The following is a 22,128-nucleotide window of genomic DNA, read 5'->3' as shown; positions in this document are numbered from 1 at the left end:
ACAAGGTGGCAGCGTTCTCACAGATTTACACATTAAACATGTGACACGCATCTGGAGCGGTGTAAATTGCATGCTCTGTTAAACTAATATATCTTCACAAAGTCTACCTTTGAAGAAAACACAAGAGCATGACGCGAGATGGGGATCAGAAACTACGGCGTGTGAGAAATGAATATAGCAATACTGCTCTCACCTCATATCAGCGTGGAAGTAACCGTTTCTTTCCAAAAGATGACACTGAAAATATTCCCACAATTCTATCTGCCGCTTCAATTATGCCACTGTTCCTCGAAACTCAGACTGAGATCTTCATCTTCATGCGATCGGTGTTCCCGTTACCATGGGAACACAACACTAAAATGGCTGCTTGACGTTTTGTGACCTCGCGTAATGACGTCCACAAAGTCTTTCCGGAGTCGAAGGCTGAAGAACACAAAGACGCTGGAAGTCGATGACGCGTTGGTTCTCCGCTGGGACACCTGGACATTCGACGACGTCATCAGAGTCACGATGACCGCGTCCAAGAAGGATCGCTCTGGTGGCAAACGGTGAGTGAGACTCCACGCACACAAGTACAGGCAACCGAGCAAAGTTAAACACAATGAATTGAAGAGTTCCAAGAGTGAGTCCGTCCTAATTACCGATTTTCTTCAGAACATGACATCGGGATGGCATCAGCTGGCTAACTGTGATGAAATACTTGTTTCAGGCAATTTTCTGGACTGATTTATTGAAGTTTCATTCCTTCGTGGCAGCAGCTTGCTTAATGACACACCTCGCTTCTAACAGGCATTAGCTTTCTTCGGCTTTCTTTCACCGCTAATACTTGTTTCAGGCAATTTTCTGGACTGATTTATTGAAGTTTCATTCCTTCGTGGCAGCAGCTTGCTTAATGACACACCTCGCTTCTAGCTTTCTTCAGCTTTCTTTCACCGCTTTTTACATATGATTCTGTTGATTTTGAGGTAACTGAGGCGAGCAATTTTAAAAGTACTTCACTTCATCTCACACAGTCCTTAGCTCAAGCACTTCAAACTGGTTCCTTTTCCTTGTTTTCTTCACGTTACACAGGTTACCAGTTCTATATTCAAATAACTTGCGGTAGATATCTTCTTGCTTTCAACGTTGTTTGTTTAGATAACTAGCGACAGTTCTTCTTTTGTTGATTCTGTAAGTTTCTTCATATTTTTGATTGAAATGCTTCATCCATACAGCAGGTTTCTTAAAGTTTTCCGGCATACCATAGGTATCTTGTTTCATTTACTGGTTACTTCCAAGGTTTTCTTTCGTTAATCCTTTAAATAACTTGCGGCTGATATCTTCTTTTCGTGGTGTTTCAGTCGGTTTCTTGTGGTTGAATACTTTTTCATACACCAGGTTATTTTGAGTTTTCCGGAATTCCAGAGGTGGGCAGTTTCTTATTCCAGTTACTTTCAGCCCAAGTTTAATGACAAGGTGTCTTGGGTTCTTGGTGCGAAGTGTTTCTTGTGCTGCGCTGTGCTTCTGCCTTGGTCTGGTCAGCCAAAAACGTCGCCAAAATGTTGTAAGTAGTTTATGTAGGCATCAGGACACGTCTTCAGGTTGTAAGATAGATTTATTAAGATAGCACAGCAGAGATAAAGCACTTCGCTAGCTGACCAGACCATCAACTGCCAAGACTAGAACATTCACATACCAGATAGAACACTCATAGGTAGTGAGGGAGGTTGAGGAGACATAAACACAAAGAATGGACTACTGACCCCAAGTAGCCATAGCAAAGCAAGCACATATATACAACATCCATCATCCCAATAAACTTTATGGGTAACACTAGCATTCCCAGCAGCCTCCTTAGCAGTTTGCTTTCTGAGGGGTTCAAGAGAGGGGCAGGTTTTCTGCTCCTGGCTCAGATCAGACCTGGAAGGGCCCCCTGTCTCCAAAAACTCAACCTGGTCAGGTTCAAACTCCTCTGGGACTGTTCCTTCTTCAGGCTCAAGATCATCTCCCTGAGGAGACTGATCAGCATTCTGAGTCAGGTGGGAAGGCACTGCCTTAACCCTACGTCTCTTCCTCTTGGGACACACCTGGTCCATTTTTCCAGAATCCAGGGCCTGTCCAGCATTAGACATTTTGGCCTGTGACCTAGTCACAGCAAAGACTTGAGCAGGGATCCCTAACATTTCTGCATGTGTCCTGAGCTCCACCTCAGCCCAAGCTGAAGTCTCTAGATCATTGCCAAGCAAGCACTGTACTGGTAGGTCTGCACTTACCACAACCTTCTTAAGGCCAGTTACCCCTTCCCAGGAGAAGTTAACAACTGCCAGAGAATGGTCTGTTCTGACATTGCTAGCATTGGTCACTTGGTACATTTCACCAAGTATAATCTGCCCAGGATCTACAAGATCTTTTGTCACCATTGTGACACTTGCTCCTGTGTCCCTGAATGCCAAAGCCTATACTTCATTTATTAAAGGCTGTTGTCTGATTTGCCCAGATTACTGGGACTCACAAAGGGGGACATATCCATGCCCCCATCACAGACAAGCACAGCCTGAGTTGGAACTCTGACTAGGCCAGAGTCCATCTCAGAACCCAGAGTGAACCCTACTACACCCTTATTCTGAACATTGCCACTACCTTTTGTAGCTGTACTAGGGGGGACAGTTGCCTTAGGGGCAATGGTGGCTGGAGTAGATTCTTTGGACTTGGTGCAGTCACTGGTCCAGTGAGTTTTCTGTTTACAGATTGTGCACCAAAGTTTCTTTTGGCCTTTCCCTTGTTAGACTGTGAATCCCCACCTGAAGAAGATTTTGGGGGCCTTGTAAAGACTTTTGGTCTTTACTCTTCTCCCCACCCTTATCAGAGTTTTTAGGATCTTGCTTCTTGGGTTCACCACTTTGGTTCTGTACCTTCTGCTTCACCCTGGTTATCACCCACTTGTCTGCCTTCTTTCCCAATTCTTGGGGAGAGGTCAGATCTGAGTCTACCAAGTACTGGTGCAACAGCTGATTCTGACAATTATTAAGGATCTGCTTCTCATAATCAAATTGTAAAATCCTTGATAGTCATGCACTTTACTGCCAAGTAATCAACCTGCCAGAGCCTTAGTAGCACAATCTACAATGTCTACCCAGTCCTGAGTCTGTGCCTTTTGGGTATCCCTGAACGTTAACCTGTATTACTCAGTGGTTAGGCCAAACCCATCCATTAAGGCACTCTTCAGACTGTTGTAATCATCTGCCTCCTCCTCTCTAACAGTGAAGAGCTAATCTCTTCCTTTGTCTGCAAAGGAGAGCCATAATATTGCTGCCCACTGGTCCTGGGGGACCCTTTGCTCTTTACAGGCCCTTTCCAGTGCAGTTATCCATTTGTGGATGTCATCCCCACTCTGGTAGGGAGGGACAATCGTATTCAGGTTTCTATGGTCATGAGACCTTTCCTATCTCTAGGGATGTTGATGCCACCATGGGACTCTAGTCCCAACTTTTTTCTAGCTCTGTAGAGCTCTAGGGCCTCCTTATCTAGGGCTACCTGCTTTCTTCTGATCTCAAGCTGAGCTTCCTCATACTTAAGCAGTCTCTCCCTTTTCTCCTGAGAGGTTTCCCTCCTATGAGAGGAGATTGAGGTCCCTATAGATGAGTTAGAATGGTTAGACTCCACTGAGGGAGATCGTGACCTTCTTGGCCCACCACCAACTCTCCCAGGTGGGACAAAGAGGGGTCCATTTTGGTCCTCTCCATCACTGTCTAGGGGAGCTGGATTTTCCAGGTCCAGATCATTGTCATCTGCCTGGCCAGCCTCAGAGGTCAGATCATGGGGAATTTCACCCCTAGGCCTTTCCTCAGGTGCTGTGACTGTCCCACCCACTCTGCCTAACCCACCAGATCCTAAAGATCTGCTAAGGTCATCCAGCTTGAGTACCTCTATGTGATGCTGGGTGGTTGGACTTTTGCCTGTCTTCAGTTTCCTAGTTGTACATAATGCTCTCAATTCCATGAATGGGAGTTTATCATACTGAGAATCTTGAAGCCCATTGGCTTCTGGCAAGGACCTACTGGTTCCTGGCCTTGAAGATATTACTATTGTAGTGTGGTGTATTGCACTACCTACTCTAGTGTGGCCTACTAAACTCTCTTGAGTTATAGAAAGGGTTGTGCTATCACTTAACACACAACTCTAAGTTCAGTAGAACTTACTGTATTCTAAAGCTTGTATTATATGTACCTAGGGTACCTTTAGTGGTTTTCAGTTAGTTACTCAATTGAGATTATCTGGTAAAACAATGGCAGGCTGGAATCCCACACGCTGCACACCAATGTGATAAGTTGGCCTGATATATGCTGTCCACTAGTTATAGTGGGCACCTTGTATCAGTCCAAACAACCCATTATTGGTTATAGGTTAAAGTCAACCTTTATTGAAAGCTATCCTAGTGGTAGCTATGGAGCGCAGCCTTCAGGCTAAGTCTTGAAGGAATGTAAAGCAGCTTGTTTTACCAGTCTATAATCTCTTGAGTCACTAAATGAAAGATATCCACACCAGGTATATATATAAAATATATGTATTTATTACTAAACACACCCTCCTAGTCTCTTTATGAGATTAGAGGTCAAAACACATAAGTTACACTTCAATAATCACAGTAAAATAGCACAAATACACATCAGCCAAACCATATACTAAAATAGTGGTATAAGAACCACGACTTAAATAGACACAAGGCCTAGAGCCTGTAGAATCGCTGGGACCCCAAGGAACCACCCAAGGTAGTGATACAGGGGACCCACGGGGGCTGTGTGCAGTGTGTGAACACAGCCGCGAGCTTCCGTTAGCTTCTATGGGGAAAGTCGCGGTTAGATTATTAAAGATTAGGGACACTTAGAAATGAGTCAGGACCAAACCCTTGTGGACTTAGGAAGTTCTAGGGCTAGCACCCATGAGAGCACTGGAGTACTCGTGTTACCTCACCCAGGGAAGTCGGGTGCCCAGGTGTCTTTTGGTGTCGGGTCTCGTTGTCGGTTTCAATGGGAGCTGGCGAAGAAGTGCTGCTGCCGTGAAGATGCGAAGTGTCCGAAGAGATCCAAGCCTGGATCGAAGATGAGAAGAACCTGAAAGCAGAGGGTCCAGAGTCTCGGTCACTTGCCAGTGACCAGGAAGGCGATGAGCAGATGCCCACCGATGTCGGGTGATTTCAGGTGAAGGAGGTAAAGCTTGACTCTTCAGCCACGAGGACCAGAAGGTGTCGAGGATGACCAGGAGCTGGATTCGAGCTGTCCCTCTAAGGATGTCGAGTGCTGCAGTGTCGGTGCCCGGATTGGACACAACAAGCCTTGGCAACAGCAACCCATGCAGAAATGAGAAAGATGCTTCGGTGCAGACCAGCAAGATCTGTGGGACTCACCACTTGGATGGGAGTCAGGGCACATCTGGAGCAACCAGGAAAGCCCAAGGAAATGCAAAGTTACCCCCTCAGGGACCCACCAGTCAACGGACCAGGGATTGCGAAGGGACCTCAAGACGAAACACAAAATCGTGGCCCACGGGTCACTCGGAATGACCAGGCTGACAATCTTCAGTGGATTCAGTGCTCGAGGTGGGAGCTACAAGTCAACCCAAGCACAACTTCAAGAAACGTCAAGAAGTCAATGCACTTGCAGAAATGCACAGTAACCAAGAGTTCCGGTTCCACGCTACTCATGAGAACTGCAGGTCTCAGTTTTGCTGGGGACTCGGGTCGGCCTCTGAGATGTCTGGAAATCCTCTTCCTGGGCTGCAAATACTTCAGAGTCCAGCGGGAGCTTCGATGATGCAGACTGGCAAATTGCTTCGTTGGTGCCTGCTAAGCAGGGGACTCACTCCTTGACCCCAAGGGAGATTTCTTCAGTCCTCTGGTCTTGAGCAGAGCATCGAAGGTCCAGGATTCAGCTTCAGGATAATCCCAAGTCCTAAGGATAGGGGTCCCATACTTATACTAAGGTAAGGGGTTGGACATACTCTGGGGACCCACCTATGGGAGGGTTTGGAAAGAGGGGTGGCTACACCCATTTCCTTTGTCCAGTTTCATGCCAGAGTAGGGGCTGGAAGCCCCTGAACTGGACTGAGCTGGACTATGCACAGGGACACCAAATGTGCCCCCAGTGCAGGACTTCAAAGCACTCAGAGAGTGCTCCCACCCAGGCCCAATACACATAAGCCTGTCTGGGAGGTGGTTACACCTCCCTGTGACAGGAAACCTATTGTCCAGGCCTCCCCTGCTGGAGTTTCGGTCAGCAGCAGGAGGCCAGACCCTTGTCTGTGGCTGCAGCATCCATTTTGTGATGCCAGGGTTCTATTAAGTTTCCACCAGGTATACCAGTGCTGTCATGTCTCTCCCTCTAGAAGGGTGGGATCATACTCCCACACCAGTTACTGGTGTGGGGGTATGATTCCAAGGTGTTTGACACCAAACTCGACATGTTTCCGTGCAGCCAGTCCAAATTTAGCATTTACTGTTTGGTTATAATGCACTTAAGAGTATATGGTCAGGCTGCACTACAAACAGCATCAGAGAAGGGTCTCAGAACACTGCAGAGGGGCTCTGCTCATGCAGGGGCACCCTCTCACATAAGAACCAAGCACTCTGCCTTCAGGATTGATAAGGTCTGTCATAGGAGTGACTTATAGGTTTATATGTGTGTATATATAGTGATATAGGTAACCTATATCACAGTAAGGGGTGCTGGCACCACCTTACCCAGGCTGCAGTAGCAGACCTGTGGTGTCATTTTGGGTGGCTTTCCAGGGGTGGCATAATACATGCTTCAGCCCCTGGTAGGCCTCTGGGGTACCTATGCCTTGAGTACATAGTATACCATATACTAGGGGCTTACAAGGGCACCTCAGTTCCAATCTGTGATGTACCTAGAGTACATTGAATCATTTTAGAGAGGAAGCAGCTAGGCTGGGGCCCTGATTAGCAGGGTCCCAGCCAGACTAAAGTCGAAAAACAGTGAAACACCAGCCAAAAGTGGGGGTAAACATGTGAAGCAGATCCTACTCTCCTACAGTCCACTCTCTGACTCCTGATCCTCATCTGTCACCATCAGCATGGTGATGTCAGCTCTGTCTTGGAAGAGCTTAAGGCTGTTCACATGGATAACCCTTTTGGGTATCCTGCTTGTGCCCAGGTCAACCAAGTAGGTGACCTCACTCTTCTTTTTTAGGATAGGGTAAGGGCCACTCCCTCTGTCCGGAGAGCCCTTGATGCCACTGGCTCCAAAACCCACACCTTATGCCCAGGTTGAAATTCTACCAGTGCAGCTTTTTGGTCATACCAGTGCTTCTGAAGCTCCTGGCTGCCCTCAAGATGTTTGGATGCTTTTTTCATGTACTCAGCCATTCTGGACCTTAGGCTAAGCACGTAGCCCACAATATCTTGTTTGGATTCTTGGAGAGGCTTCTCCCAACCCTCTTTTACAAGACAGGATGGCCAAACAGAAGTTCAAAGGGGGGAAAACCCTACTCCCTTCTGTGTCACCTTTATGTTAGTGAAGAGCAATCATGGTAAGAGGTCATCCCATTTCCTTTTAGGTTTTTCAGGGAGCCCCATAATCACGCCTTTCAATATCTTGTTGAATCTCTCAACAAGGCCATTGGTTTGTGGGTGATAGGGTGTAGTAAACATGTACTGCACTCCACACTCTTTCCACATGTGTTTGAGGTAAGCAGACATGATGTTTATACCTCTGTCTGAAACCATCTCCTTAGGAAACCCTGCCCTGTTGAAGACACCAATGAGGGCCTTGGCTACTGCAGGAGCTGTAGTAGTCCTAAGGGGATTTGCCTACGGATACCTAGTGGCATGACCCACTATCACTAGAATGAATTTGTTTCCTGATGCTGTTGGAGGTTCAAGTGGACCCACTTTCAAAGGGAACCCCAACCACTGGTAGTGGAATCAAGGGGGCTTTTGCAGTGGCGGCTCGCTGAGGGAGTGCTGCGGGGCGGTGAGGCGGGGCAGGGGCAGGGTGGGGGTGGTAGTGGAATCCAACATACGACGGACAGGACTAAGGGAAGTAATTAAATAAATAAAACGTTTTACCTTGCGCTCGCTGCATCGCAGAGTTGGCAAAGCAGCATGCGTAAGGTAAATAGTTTTATTTATTTAATTACTTACCTTACTCCTGTCCGTCGTATGTCGGGCTCCACTACCCCCCATCCTCCCCCTCCCCCGCCGCACCGCCCCGCAGCACTCCCTTGGCGAGCCGCCACTGGGCTTTTGGGTGGTTACCTGTCTTGCCACTGGTTTGACAGGTGACACAGGAGCTGACAAACTCCTTCACCTTCTGAGACATCTGAGGCAAGTAAAAGTGGCTAACTAGCATTTCCCAGGTGTTGGTGTGGCCCAGATGCCCAGCTAGGGAGGTGTCATGAGCTAAAGTTAGTAGGAACTCCTTGTACTTCTACAGCACTACCACTGTCCTAGTGGCTCCAGGGTTGGGGTCTTTGGCCTCAGTGCATAGTAGTCCTTCTTCCCAATTAACTCTATGGGTACCACTCACATCTCCCTTTTCTTGTGCAGCAGCTTGCTGTCTCAGGCTTTCAAGAGTTGAACAGTCCTGCTGTTGAAGGCACAACTCTTCCATAGAGGGTCCCCCTGGACCCAAGAGTTCAACCTGGTAAGGGTCAAGCTCCATGGGCTCCGTTCCCTCTGGGGTGTCCAAGTCCACTCCCTGAGAAGAGGGGTCCTGATGCTTTGCTGTACAGAAGCTGGTTTCCCAGTCTTCTTGCCTTTCCTCTTGGAAGGTTTGGCTATACTTGCAGGCTCCACACTTCTTTTTCACCCTGTTTTCTGCTCTGTGCTCTGGTTTGTACACACACCATCTCAGGAATATCCAGTATTGCTGCATGGGTTTTCAGTTCAACCTCAGCCCATGCTAAGGTTTCCAGGTCATTGCCAAGCAGACATGCAGCTGGTAGCTTTGGAGAGACCGCTACCAGTTTCAGGCCAGTAACCCCCCAAGTCTAATGTCACCATAGTCATTGCATGGGTAGTGGTAACACTGTCGGCATTGGTGACTGGGTAAGTCCTCCCAATCAAGTATTGCTCAGAGGAAACCAGTGTATCTCTCACCATAGTGACACTGGCACCTGTATCCCTCAGAGCTTCTATCCTAGTTCCATGAATCCAAGGGTATTGTAAATACTTCTTTAAGTTGGGTGGCCACACAGCTACAGTGGCAAACTCAGCTTCCCCTTCTGAAACTAGAACTGCTTCAGTGTGCAACCCAATTTGCTCTTGGCACACTATTGATCCCATCTGGAGACTTGCTACACCAGGAGTAGCTCTACTAGGACTAGGGAGCCTCATGTTAGGACAAGTAGCATCTCCAGTTAAGTGTCCCAACTTTCTATAGTTGTTACACCAGGCCTTTAAAAGATCAAAGTTCTTTCCCCTGTACTTGTTAGTAGATTGGAAAGAGATTTGGGACTCACCCCCTGTGCAGGTTTTGGGGGCCCTTTTGAAGACTCAGACTTTTTATCTTGGGGATTCTCACCACCTTTCCCCTGGGGAGGTTTTGTAACCCCTTTCTTTTGGTCACCCCCAGTGGTTGTTTTTGTCACCCATGTCTTGACCCAATGATCTGCCTTCTTTCTCAATTCTTGGGGAGAAATTAGACCTGGGTCTACCAAATGCTGATGTAACTTTTCATTAGTGCAATTACTTAAAATATGTTCTTTCATAAACAAATCGTAAAGTCCATTGAAATCATGCACATTGTGTCTAGTTAACCAACCATCTAGTATTTTAACTGAGTAGTCTACGAAGTCAATCCAGGATTGGTTTTGGGGTTTGTGAGCCCCCCTGAATCTAATTCTATATTCCTCAGTTGTGAGTCCAAATCCCTCAATCAGAGTTCTCTTCATGAGGTCATGAGACCCAGCACCTACCCCAGAAAGGGTCAGGAGTCTGTCTCTGCAGTTACCAGAGAACTGTTCCCAAAGGACTGCCCCCCAGTGTGACTTCTTCACTTTTCTCATTTCACAAGCCCTCTCAATGGCTGAGAACCATTTTGTGATATAATCACTCTCTTCATATTTAGGGGCAATCCCTTTGGGGATTTTACGATCTTTATCCTCATTAAGTAAATTGCTGCCACCATTGATGGGTGCTCGGCCCATCTCTGCTCTCTCTCTTTCTAGAGCCAGCAACCTGGTCTCTAGATCCAGTCTTTTGGTCAACCGTGCTAAAAGGCTGTCCTTCTCATTGAAGCTGTCCTCAATGTCCTCAGTGGTACCTGATCCACCTGTATGGGATCTAGGTAATGAGAGGTTTACTCTTGGAGTCAAGGGCACTTGGGCCCTTTTCTCCCTATGAAGTGGAGGGGGTTGATCTACCTGGTCATCCCCTTCCTATTCTTCCTCATCTGATTGGTCTTCACCATTTTCAGATGGGTGGTCCTTAGCATACCCAGCCAACAGCTCCCGGAGCTTTTGTTTGGTGGGATGGGACCCTGTGGTTATATTTTTAAAGAATTTCTTTAGGTTTTCCAACTCAGCACGTAAAAACGTTTCTTAGAAAAACAGTCAATGTTATCCTATGGAGGAAATGAGTGTTATTGATTTTAAGGTAATTACGTTGTTGTGGGAGTTGGTGTTCTGGGGTTAGACTCAGGGGTCCCCCAGGGTCAAGGATGCACTCTTGTTACACCTTCAGCAGCACTAGGGCGGTTGGATGCAGAGTGCTGAGGCCCAATGTTATCCAATGGAGGTTAGGGGGTCTCCGGTTGGTGGCTGCTGAGGAGCAGGCCACTGGGTTGTTGGAGCAAAGTTCCTGGAATTCAGCTGAGGGCAAATGGGGGTTTAGGCCAGCACAAAAGTTGCACCCTCAGCGGCACTGGGGCGGCCGAGTGCAGAGTGCTGTTTTGGCATCGGAAGCCCTGTAGCTTTCAGTGGGGAGTTTCTGGTTTGCAAAATCACTGCAGGCTCGGGGACGAAGGTCTTCTGCGCGCAACCACCACTTGGAGAGGTAAGTTGTGATGTTGGGGGTTGGTTAGGCACCGCCAGTTGGGCCATCCAAGGCCCTGGTGTGTCGGGTGCAGGTGTACCTTTTAAGGTCTGATCTTCTTACCAGCTCCTGGTCGCGGTTGGGGGGACCTTCCAGTTTGAGGCTGCAGATGTCGGCTGGAAGCTTGAGGCAGGTCAGGGGTCACCAGATCTTGGGTCAGGATCGCGGGGGGACCTCCTCTTGGTGTTGGGCAACTCGAACTCAGGTGGTGGGCGTCGGGTGCAGAATGGTGTAAACTCGTGGATCCTTGCAGAGCTGAAGTCTGGTGTTTAAACAAATCCGGTGTTCATGGGAGACAGAGTCTTTGGGCTTGAAGGCAGGCAGGTCCTTCGGGTTTCTCTAGGTTACTGGCTGCAGGACACATGGGATTTCGCTGGAGCAGGTTCGAGGTGGGGACAGGCAGGTAGGGCTTGGGCCAAGTCAGTGAGCGTCCTCCTCTTGTTAGCTTCTGAATGTCTGTTCGGTCCTTCTTCTTCTTTTCTTCTTGTAGGTTCTTGTCTGAGGAAGCAAGGTTCAGGGGTGCCCCTAAATACTAGATTTAGGGGCATTACAGATAGGTAAAAGGTTGGGACCAATGGGTCCATTCCCTGGGGTGGGTACACCCCCTATGATTCCACCCTCCAGTGGGAGGGGGGCATAAACCTTTCCCTGGTTGGCTGAGTCCCCCATCTGCAAGATGGTGGAGACTGGGAGTTGGGCTTCACCTCGCCTCCCTCACCTGAGGGGTGGAGTTGGCAGAGGTTGGCACACCTCTCTTCCTCACTTGTTTTTCCCGCCAGTTCTCCTGCCCAAAGTGGGGGTCAGAACCAGTGGGGACCAGTTGCTGAAAACAGCAAGTGGCCTGGGGAATCTCACAAAGGTGGAAGCCTTTGAAGCTTCCCCTTCGTGGACCCCACCCATTCTGGGGGAGGAGGCTTGGCACCTCGCCCCAGGATGTGCATTGTTTCCGGACCCCAAGAGCTGCAGGCTCTCGACCCAGGGGTCCAGAAACATATCTGGTGGTGGCAGCTGAAGGCAGCCACTCAGCCTGGACACTAGTGGTAGATCATTTTTAAGGGGGCGTCCCTAAGATGCCCTCTCTTTGCATTTTTCGTTAAATCCCACACTGGCATCAGTGTGGGTTTAATGTGCTGAGAAGTTTGATACCAAACTTCTCAGTTTTCAGTGCTGCCATAATGGGCTGTTGAGTTCGTAATGCCAAACTCCCAGCACCATATACTCTTAATGGCAGCACTGCACTTACAATGTCTAAGAATGGACTTAGACACTGTAGGGGTACAGGGCTCATGCACCTGTACCTTCACCACTGGTATAGTGCACCCAGCCAGAGGAATAACTCATCTATGCCAGGGTAGTGGGTTGTAGGAATGGCACACAGGGATGTGTGCTATTTCGACTCTTCACTTTGTTTTGCACCAAGACACGCAGCGTTGAAAGGCAGTGTGTGAGTATAATGATACAGGGCCTCTAAGGGTGGCACAATAAGTGCTACAGCCCTCAGAGGTCTTCCCCGGTCACAGTGCCCTGGGTACCTGTGGTACCATTTACTAAGGGCTGACCTGTGGCAAGAGATGCCAATTGGGTTTTGTTTTTAATGCAGGTTTAGGGAAAGAACATAGGGCCTGGGCACCTGATTGGCAGGAGCCCAGTGCTCACTCAAAGCACATCAGCAGTTCAGCAAAAAGTGTGGGCTACCATGCAGAAAGAGGGCACTTTCTCACATGCAGTCCACAGCGTGACCGCGCAGTGGATGCATGGAAGGTGATCCAAAGGCAAGCCGTCTGCACCTGTCTGTGCATGGGCTGCGCCAAGCACCACGACCCCTGGCTCTTCCCCTGCCCGCAGATACACCATTGCTGAGCTCTACACCCTTGACCCAGGATGCCGCAATAATCAATGTTACCGCACCAACCCATGCTCCATTTTAGGACCTTTCACCTGCACCCACTGCCTCTACACCTGCCACAGCACACATACCAGCCTACCAAACCAACCGCTTCCCGAACACACCACAGACACAATCTGAACAAAAACACCAACTCTCATGCACCCTTCTCACCACAAACATTCACCACCAAGATTTGGGACCTCATCTCCACCCTCACACCCGACGTCCGCTTCCTCACTGAGACCTGGCTCAACCCCACTTCTGCGCCCGGCATCACCACTACAATACCCGAAGTATACAAGATCACCCACCACGACCACATCAACAAGCCTGACAGAGGGATTGCCATCATAAAGAATGAATCCGCCCAGTCCACCACCACAAATGACAACTTCACCCTAGCCATGGAACACCTCAATTTCCGACTCCAAACATACAGCAAAACCACCATCAGGGGCACCCTCGCCTACCATCCTCCGGACCACATTCAGCCTTCTGCAACTTCCTTGCTGGCTTTATCGCCCCCTCGTGATCGACTCCTACAACTACATTTTCCACGACGACCTCAACCACAATGACAACTACCAACCTCCCCAACAGCATGAACAACATCAACATCAAACTCATCCAACTTGTCCATGACCCCATGCATACCGCAGGCCATAAGCTAGACTGCATCTTCACCTCCAGCAACCCATCAGGTACAGCCACAACACGGAACTCACCTGGACTGACCACTCTTTCGTCCACTTCAACATCACTAGCTCATGGACCTCAGCCCCCAGTCTGCTCCCACCGCAGCTGGAGCAAAGTCTCACAGGACACATTGGTCAACACCCGCCACACCACTCACCCAATCTCCTCCAAAAACCTAGACCAGAACATCAGAAACTTCAGCACTTGGATCATCAACTCCAGTAACAGCAAAGAACTCTTCAACATCGTTAAAGAATTCTCCAACCCCTCAGCTACAGCAAACAACATTACCACCTCATGAAAACTTTGCAAGAACCTTGCAAACTTCTTCCATGTCAAGATCCTCAACATCTACAGAAACTTCAGACCCCCCAGCCCAAGGCCACTGACTTCTTCAAGTAACACAACGACCCGCTACCACAACAGACATTCGACTAACTGAATGGAGCAAGCTCGCCCCACAGGACACCGCTTCCATCATGAACTCGTCCACTCAGGGCCCCAAATGACCCATACCCTCACCACATCTTCAAACTAGGCAAAGCCAGAAACAACTACTTTGTCACCACCTTGTTCAACATCTAAGTAGCCATGGTCACCTTCCACAGGGACTGGAGACATGCAGAAGTCAGCGTCCTATTGAAGAAACCATCGGCAGATCCCAGCTAACTCAGCAACCACCGACCCATCTCCCTGCTCCCGTTTCCAGCCAAATTGTTAGAAAAAGCCATCAACCAACAGCTCTCCTCACATCTGGAACAGAACCTCCTACTCAACTCCTCCCATTCCAGATTCTGCAGCAACCACAGCACAGAGACAGCACTGAGACAGCTTTCCTCGTGGCTACTGACAACATCCAAGCCCTACTTGACCGAGGAGAGACTGCGGCTCTTATCCTCCAATACCTTTCGGCAGCCTTCGATATGGTCTACCACCACATACTCATCACAAGGCTGCACAACATAGGCATCCAAGAAGCCACTCTCAGATGGATTGCCTCTTTACTCACTGGAAGTATGCCTTCCTCCCTTCACCTCTGAACCCAAGGATATCATCTGTGGAGTACCCCAAGGAACCTCGCTAGGCCCACCCTCTTCAACACATATGACATCTCTGGCCATCATCGCCAAAACCAATGGAGTCAACATCATATCCTAAACCGACGACACACAACTCATCCTCTCCCTCTCTGAAGACACCACCACCAAGACCAACTTCCACAACCGCATGACAGATGTTGCCAACTGGTTGAACGACAGCGGTCTACACCTCACCTTGGACTAGACAGAGGTAATGATGTTCAGAAACAAGCTCCCCATGGGATGCATTCTAGTGGCCCTCAGAACTCGGACCTACTCCTACCCCCACTGACCGTGCTAGGAATCTAGGCATCATTCTGGACAACAAGCTAACCATGACAACACAGGTCAACTTGGTTTCCTCCTCCTGTGGGTTCATCCTCCTCATGCTTTGTAAGATATTCAAATGGCTACCCAAAAGCTCAAGACAGACCATCACCCAGGCCCTTATCTCCAGCTAAATGGACTATGGCAACACTCTCTATGCAGGGATTGCAGCTCACTTCCTCCGACGACTACGAACTACAGACCATACAGAATGCTGCACGCAGACTCGACCTGGAGTTCACTAGACGAACCCACATCACCGCCTACATCAAGGAACTCCACTGGCTCCCTGTACAGAAAAGAGCCAGTTGAAACTCCTGACCCATGCATACAGGGCCCTACACAATTGTGGATCCTCCTTCTTGAACCTACACTTGAACTTTCATCAGCCTTCAAGGCACATCTGCTCCACCTCCCTTTCTTTATCCCTTACCCCTCGCATCTGACATAGCAGATGCAGAGGTTGTTCCTAATCCTGCTTAGCAGCAAAGTCATGGAACGAGCTACTCTTTCATCTAAAGCCCTCCCCATCTCTTTCAGAATCCCCAAAGTCCTCGAACACCTGGTTATTCGTCAAGAGACCCTGCCAATTAATAGATCTCTACAGATCTATTAATTGATTGATTGATGATGTTACCCTCAAACAAGTGTTGGACCGGCTTGCTGAGTTAACTCTCAAAAAAGAGAAATGTGAATTTCTCATGAAGGAGGTGGAGTACATCGGGTATACTCTTACCAAGGAAGGTGTGAGACCTAAAAAAGATTTATTGAAAGCAATATGAGAAGCACCTTTTCCTCATGATGAAGATCAGTTGAGGTCTTTTAGAGAACTGATAGAACATTACATACAATTGATTACAAATGTTGCTGAAAAAATTGAATGTTTGAGGAAGCTCATGAGAAAGGAGTGCCATTTTGTGTGGGAGAATGCTCAACACGCCTTTGAGATCATAAAATGTGATTTCTGTGAAGCTGGAGTGTTAGCTCCATTTGATGTGGGGTTGAAGACTATAGTTGTAGTAGATGTCAGTGCTATTGGTATTGGGGCAGTATTGTTGCAAGTTCATATCTGTGGTGAAAGAACGGTAGCCTTTGGCTCTAGATCTTTTACTAACACTGAGAGGAAATACTCAGTGATTGAGGGAGGCATTAGCTGCAGCTTGGGGGATAGAATATTTCAGGACCTACATTTGGGATCTGTAACTGACTCTTCGCATGTACCATACCATTGAGGCTTGGAAGATGTCTTTAGAGAACAAGGCTTTCCTTTTACATTGATCACAGATAATGGTACTCAGTTAGTATCAGATGAAATGAAGACATTTTTGAGATTGTGTGGGATCAAACATTCATGCACCAGTTTGTACAATCCACAGACCAATGGCATTGTTGAAAGGGCTAACTGTATGATGAAGGGTGCCATCCAGATAGTGGTAGCTGGTAGGAAAAATGTCAAGTTATCAGTGACGGATCTTGTTTGGGCTTACAATACCAAGAGTGGTGTAACTGGACAAGTACCATTTGACTTGATGAGAGGAAGGAAAGCAGGGACAAAATTATTATCAGCTTGGATGAAGGTTTTGCTGCATGAAGGTGAGGGATGTTTAGTGCAGAAAGTTTCGGTGAGAAGGCACACACACACACGTAGAGAAGAGACTCCACCAGGGTAAGGTGAAAACTTCACATTTATTGTCGAACGATGTGTCCATAGAAGCAAGTCCAGTCCTTGAATGAATCTAACCGCCAACCCACATCCATATGTACATCCCCCACCAAGGTCTGAAATATGCTCCCAGTCTCAAGCCAAACCCCATGCAACAAGCTTCTGAGAAATCGGATATTGTCCTTTTTGGCTCTCAATCGATTGTGGACTGGAGACAATGGTGAGCAGATGAGATGTCTCCACCCCTTTCAGCCCAATCCACGGTAAAGAATCTCGGCATCTACATTGACAGAGCTTTCTCTATGAGACCCCAAGTCCAGTCTGTAGTGGGCCTTTGCTTAGGCATGCTACGTATGTTGAGAATTTTTTTCCTCTTCTCTCACTCGACACCAGGAAAACCATGGTCTAGCCTCTGGTTACTTCCAGACTGGAATACGCTAACATCCTGTACCTGGGCCTTCCAGGCTATCTCCTCCTGCGCCTTCAAGTTGTTCAAAATGCCGCAGCCAGACTGGTCCTCAGGCTGAAGCCCAGGACCCTCATGACCCTGCATCTTAAGGCATTACCCTGGCTTCCTATGAGTAAAAGGATCAAGTTTAAGGCTCTGGTAATGTTCTCCAAAGCCCTTCATGGTAAGGGCACCGGCTACCTCTGGGCAAGAGTCAGCCACTACGTTCCTGCCAGATCCCTGAGGTCATCCTCCATGGGCCTGGCCTGAGTCCCCAGAATTTGCCTTGCCCGGGCTGGGGGCAGATCTTTTAGGCTTCTGGGAGCTCAAGCATGGAACCAACTCCTGGCTTCTCTCAGATCTACGGCTGACTTGAAGGTTTCATAAGAAGCTTCTCAAAACCCGGCTCTTTCAGTGCTAGGTGTTTGTGTTAGGTCTGTTAGTTTGAGACCATTAACGCCGGGACACTCTTGCTGAGTAGCCGTGCACTCTATAAATGTGTTTCATTCATTCATTCATTCATTCAAGAAATGGACTTATGAACTGTACACAAGTGTTACACAATGTATACCACTTGTGTCTACTTCATACAATAACAAGCAACATGTAATTAACAATAAAGCGCAAACGCAACATAGCCCATGGCATGCTCGTGCATACAGCCCACCTTCCCCCTTACTTTTAAGTTTTAATTTTAAGTTAACACAAAATCCTGGAATTTCAAAGGTGGCCATCATGGCCTCACACTTCCGGAAGCAACCTTAACCATCTCGGTTCGTTTAACATTGGTAGGTACCCCATCCCTGTGTTCTTGACACACCTTCCGAAGCACTCCTAAAAACACATCACTTTTATAACTGTCTGAACACAAACCACCACCCTTGAACAGGGACACCCTTCTGAGATTCCAGACACCCCTGCCATCAACATGCTGCATTCCTGATGACTTCAATAACATGGACCGGATCTGACTAACTGGCGAACCCCTTACCAGCTATACTTCCTTTCTTGAGTCAAACCATGTCACCCACCTTCACCAACTGCCTGCTTTACAGCTCCTTTCCTTCTCCTTAAATCCTCTTTCATTTTCGCTTTGTAATCCTCCACTCTGCTACAAATCCATGTAACGTCCACTTCTGCAATCTCATCCTACATTATCTTTTTGTTCTTCAACCACCAAGGTACTAACCTGGTGCTGGGTTTACACTCTCTCAATAAGTCACAGAATTTGGAGAAGTCCTATAAGCCAACAACATATATTGCAAAGAATTCCTTCAGCTCAAACCACCCTTCACAGCCACCTGAATAGCTTCTATGACCACACGGTTGAATCTCTCAACTTGGCCATCTGCCTCAGGGTGGAAGACAGCAATTCTCTTATGCGTTCCTCCCCACTTCTCAAAATAACTCTTCATATACTTACTGACAAATTGGGGGTCGTTGTCAGTTACAACTTCTTGAGGAATGCCCTCTCTGCAAAAAACTTCATTAAAAAACTCCACCACAACCTCAGAAGTAACTTCCTTTACCCTTTTGATCTCAGGCCATTTTGAGTAGCAATCCACCAACACTATGCCAAAAGCCTTCTGTCTCAGTAATACTGCAAACGGACCAATTACGTCAAGACCCAACTTCCACCATGGCGCTACTGGAAAATCCACTGGCTAAGGATCAGTGGATAAGGCCATACCCAACTAGTCACTAGATGCACACTTTCAACACATTCTCACCTGATGTTTCACAAAAGTTTCTATCCCTGGCCAACAAAAATTCTCCTTGATACGCCACGTCCTACCTGAATACGAAGGTGACCATCATGAGCGATATCCACAATAGTCTTCCTCAAATTAAAAGGAGAACAAACTTGTCCCCTTGTACCACAAGACCGTTCTCCACAGCCAACTCCTCCCGTACTTTGAAATAACCCATTAACTCCAGACACCTTGCTTTCCTCCGCCCACTTGCCTAAGATACACTGTATCACTCTGTTAAGTTCACCATCTCTCACCATCTCCTCTTCCCACTTAGTTTTCTGTACAGTAGGTAGCTCTAAACCAACTAAGTTGACATCCTGAACCGTGAACACTACTTCGCATTAATCTCTGTCTGCCTCACAGAGATCACCCACTAGAAATGGTAATTTAGAGATGCACATTGACCTTACCCGGCGCATACTCTAACTGATACTGAAAACTTTGCAATCTATGGGCTAATCTGGCTAACCTTGCAGACATAGTGTGTCCCCACCTGGTGCCATCATGTGCACAAGAGACTTGTGATCCATCTTGGACAAAAAGGTCCTAAAATGTTCAGCAATCGAGCCAGCAACTTCCTCTCAATCACAGAATTGTTTTTTCAGCATCTCGCAAAGCCCTTGATTCATACGCCACAACCCACTCCTTGCCATTGTCTCTTTGCATCAGCACTCCACCCAAACCACCTCTGCTGGGCACCACCATCACCTCACACTGCTTCTCAACAATGAAAGATTTGAGACGTGGTGCATTTACAATCAAACCCTTCAAAACATCAAATGCCGCAGACATGCTATCAGTCCACTCAAACTTAGCAGTTTCCTTTAACAAACATCTGAAGGGATCCACTTTGGAAGCATAGTTGGGGATAAACTTGGCATGGAACTCAGTTAACCCAGGGAAAGCAACTAATTGCTCTTTGCACTTGGGAACCGGAGCCTTGCTGATGTTTTCCACATGGTTACTCTTGGGCTTAATGCCAATGTGATGTTTTCCACATGGTTACTCTTGGGCTTAATGCCAATGCCACTGATGCAATGTCCAAGGTGCTCCACCTCACATTTCTTAAATTTGCCTTGTCTTAGCGTAGAGTAAGCCCTTTAGATGATAAGGCCGCCAAAACGCACCACAAATTGCAGTCATGCTCCTCTGCACCCTTACCAAACACTAACATGTCATCTTAAAAAGTGACCGTTCCACTTAAACCCTCCAGTGTTTCTCTAATTAGCCTTTGAAAGACATAGGCCGCACAAGACAGGCAAAACGGCATTCAGCAAAACCTAAACAACCCCTCTGGAGTGATAAATGCAGTAAGATTTCTGGATTCCTCATCTAAAGACGCTTGAGGGTATACACTGGCCAGGTCTAGAAATGAGAACACCTGTGCCCCCGATGGAGTGGTCAACATCTCATGAAGATTGGAAAGGGGATGGGCAGCCACCCAGCTGGCATTGTTAAGGCTGCACAAAACAACAGAGCCTCAATTCCCCAGACGAATTTACCGAAATCACAATCAGAAACACCCAGGGTGAAGATTCCACTGGTTCAATAATATTTCTCTCACACAGATCCCGCAACAAATCCTTAAGTTTGCCCCTGTATGACAATGGAACATTCCTCACCCAGTGGCTAGAAGGAATAACATTGTCATGCAACCTGATAGGATGCTTAAACTCCTGGTACTCCCCCAATTGTCACTGAACACGTTAGGAAATTGTTGCTTTAATTCCTGCACAAAATCAGAAACACCTCCTGTACCCGGACCCACAGAATACCCAGATGTGGCATTAGGAGAGGACCCAATGGTGTACACAGGAGGATCCGCTCTCGGGACCAACCTGATACCCATTTCTTCCTGGTGTGACCAACCCAACAAAGATTGCCCACTTCTAGCCACATAAATTTTCCCTTAAGTGCGACGCCCAATAAACTGTATGTTAGCCCAGAAATACCCGACCAAATACATTTTATGGCCTGTGTACCCCCCAGGAGATACATGTGGAGGCAATAACACCTTATTAGGCAATTTCACTTTGACTACATCAATGGCTATAATAGTGTACCAAGCACACAAGTCCACTAATACCCGTATACCCACACCATCCACTGCAATGTCACATGAAGGGAGTTTAGTTACACATTTACCCCACTAATATTCAAGACGGTGTTGATGTCCTGTTCAACAACAGTCATAAACAGAATCATAATAATCACAATTTTGTACAACATTAACTCTCCTGGGTACAGATCTGCACACCCTCCCAAAATGCCCTCCCTCCTTGCTGCACCTAGAACAAATCTTTTGTACTGCAGGACACATTTTAGAATTACACAAATGAGTACTACTGCTGTACCTATAAGACAAAGCTGTACTCTTTTTTTCCCCCTCAGGGTTTTGCCATTTGGTCTTCATATCAGGCTTTTGCGTCATCTCACTTTTTTGCACCAGAACTTTCTTTGACTTCTCCCCATCTTTAGATTCAATATGCACTTCGTTCTTCTCATTACTCCTTATTTCCTGTACAAACTTTTCAGAATGCTCAATTGTCTTACCCACCTCAATAGCAACATTAAGGTGCCGATCACGATCCGGTAAAAACCTGGTACGAACCGTCGGTCGGAGCGTTTTCCCCGTCCGACTCGTACCCGGTCGTAAAACTTTACAAACATGGAATTACGATTCGCACGGAAACACCATTTCCGTACGATTCGTACAAAACACCGACCGACGAAAATATACATACGAATGTGACCCGGGAATGCTGCGACGTGACGTCGGGACGCTGTCAGGCAGCGTTTCACGACCCAGGAATTACGATTCGAACCGACAGCAGTCCGGACGGCAATATTTTCACGGCACCCAAAAAGTGCCGCAAAAGCGAAGTACAGCGCGAATCGACCAGAGTAGGTTGCCCGGTACGCACCGTACCCCCCCCAGCCCCCGTAGGTACGCGCCGACCCCCCCCCAGCCCCCGTAGGTACGCGCCGACCCCCCCCCCAGCCCCCGTAGGTACGCGCCGACCCCCCCTGTGTGTACACCCTTGTACGCGCCGAACCCCCCGTGTATGTACGGTGCGTACCCCCCCGTGTACGTTCGAGTCGAACCCCCCGTGTACGTTCGAGTCGAACCCCCCCGTGTACGTTCGAGTCGAACCCCCCCGTGTACGTTCGAGTCGAACCCCCCCGTGTACTTTCGAGTCGAACCCCCCCGTGTACGTTCGAGTCGAACCCCCCCGTGTACGTT

General features: G+C 47.9%; 1 long non-coding RNA gene across 2 annotated transcripts in view; it reads left to right on the top strand.

Moving 5' to 3' along the window:
- The first annotated feature begins 206 nt into the window (after positions 1–206).
- LOC146866152 (uncharacterized) overlaps positions 207–22,128 on the top strand; it is a 40,079-nt gene continuing 18,157 nt past the window's right edge. Inside the window, exon 1 of one of the 2 annotated variants that reach the window (XR_014970584.1) lies at positions 207–548. This is a non-coding gene — a long non-coding RNA (uncharacterized LOC146866152). The remainder of the gene's footprint in view (positions 549–22,128) is intronic. The other variant, XR_014970585.1, reaches the window with a different exon arrangement.

Source organism: Triturus cristatus, chromosome 2_1 (genome assembly GCF_964204655.1).
Source record: "Triturus cristatus chromosome 2_1, aTriCri1.1, whole genome shotgun sequence".
In the NCBI taxonomy this organism is placed as follows: Eukaryota; Metazoa; Chordata; class Amphibia; order Caudata; family Salamandridae; genus Triturus; species Triturus cristatus.
This window is presented reverse-complemented; position numbering and strand designations above follow the sequence as displayed.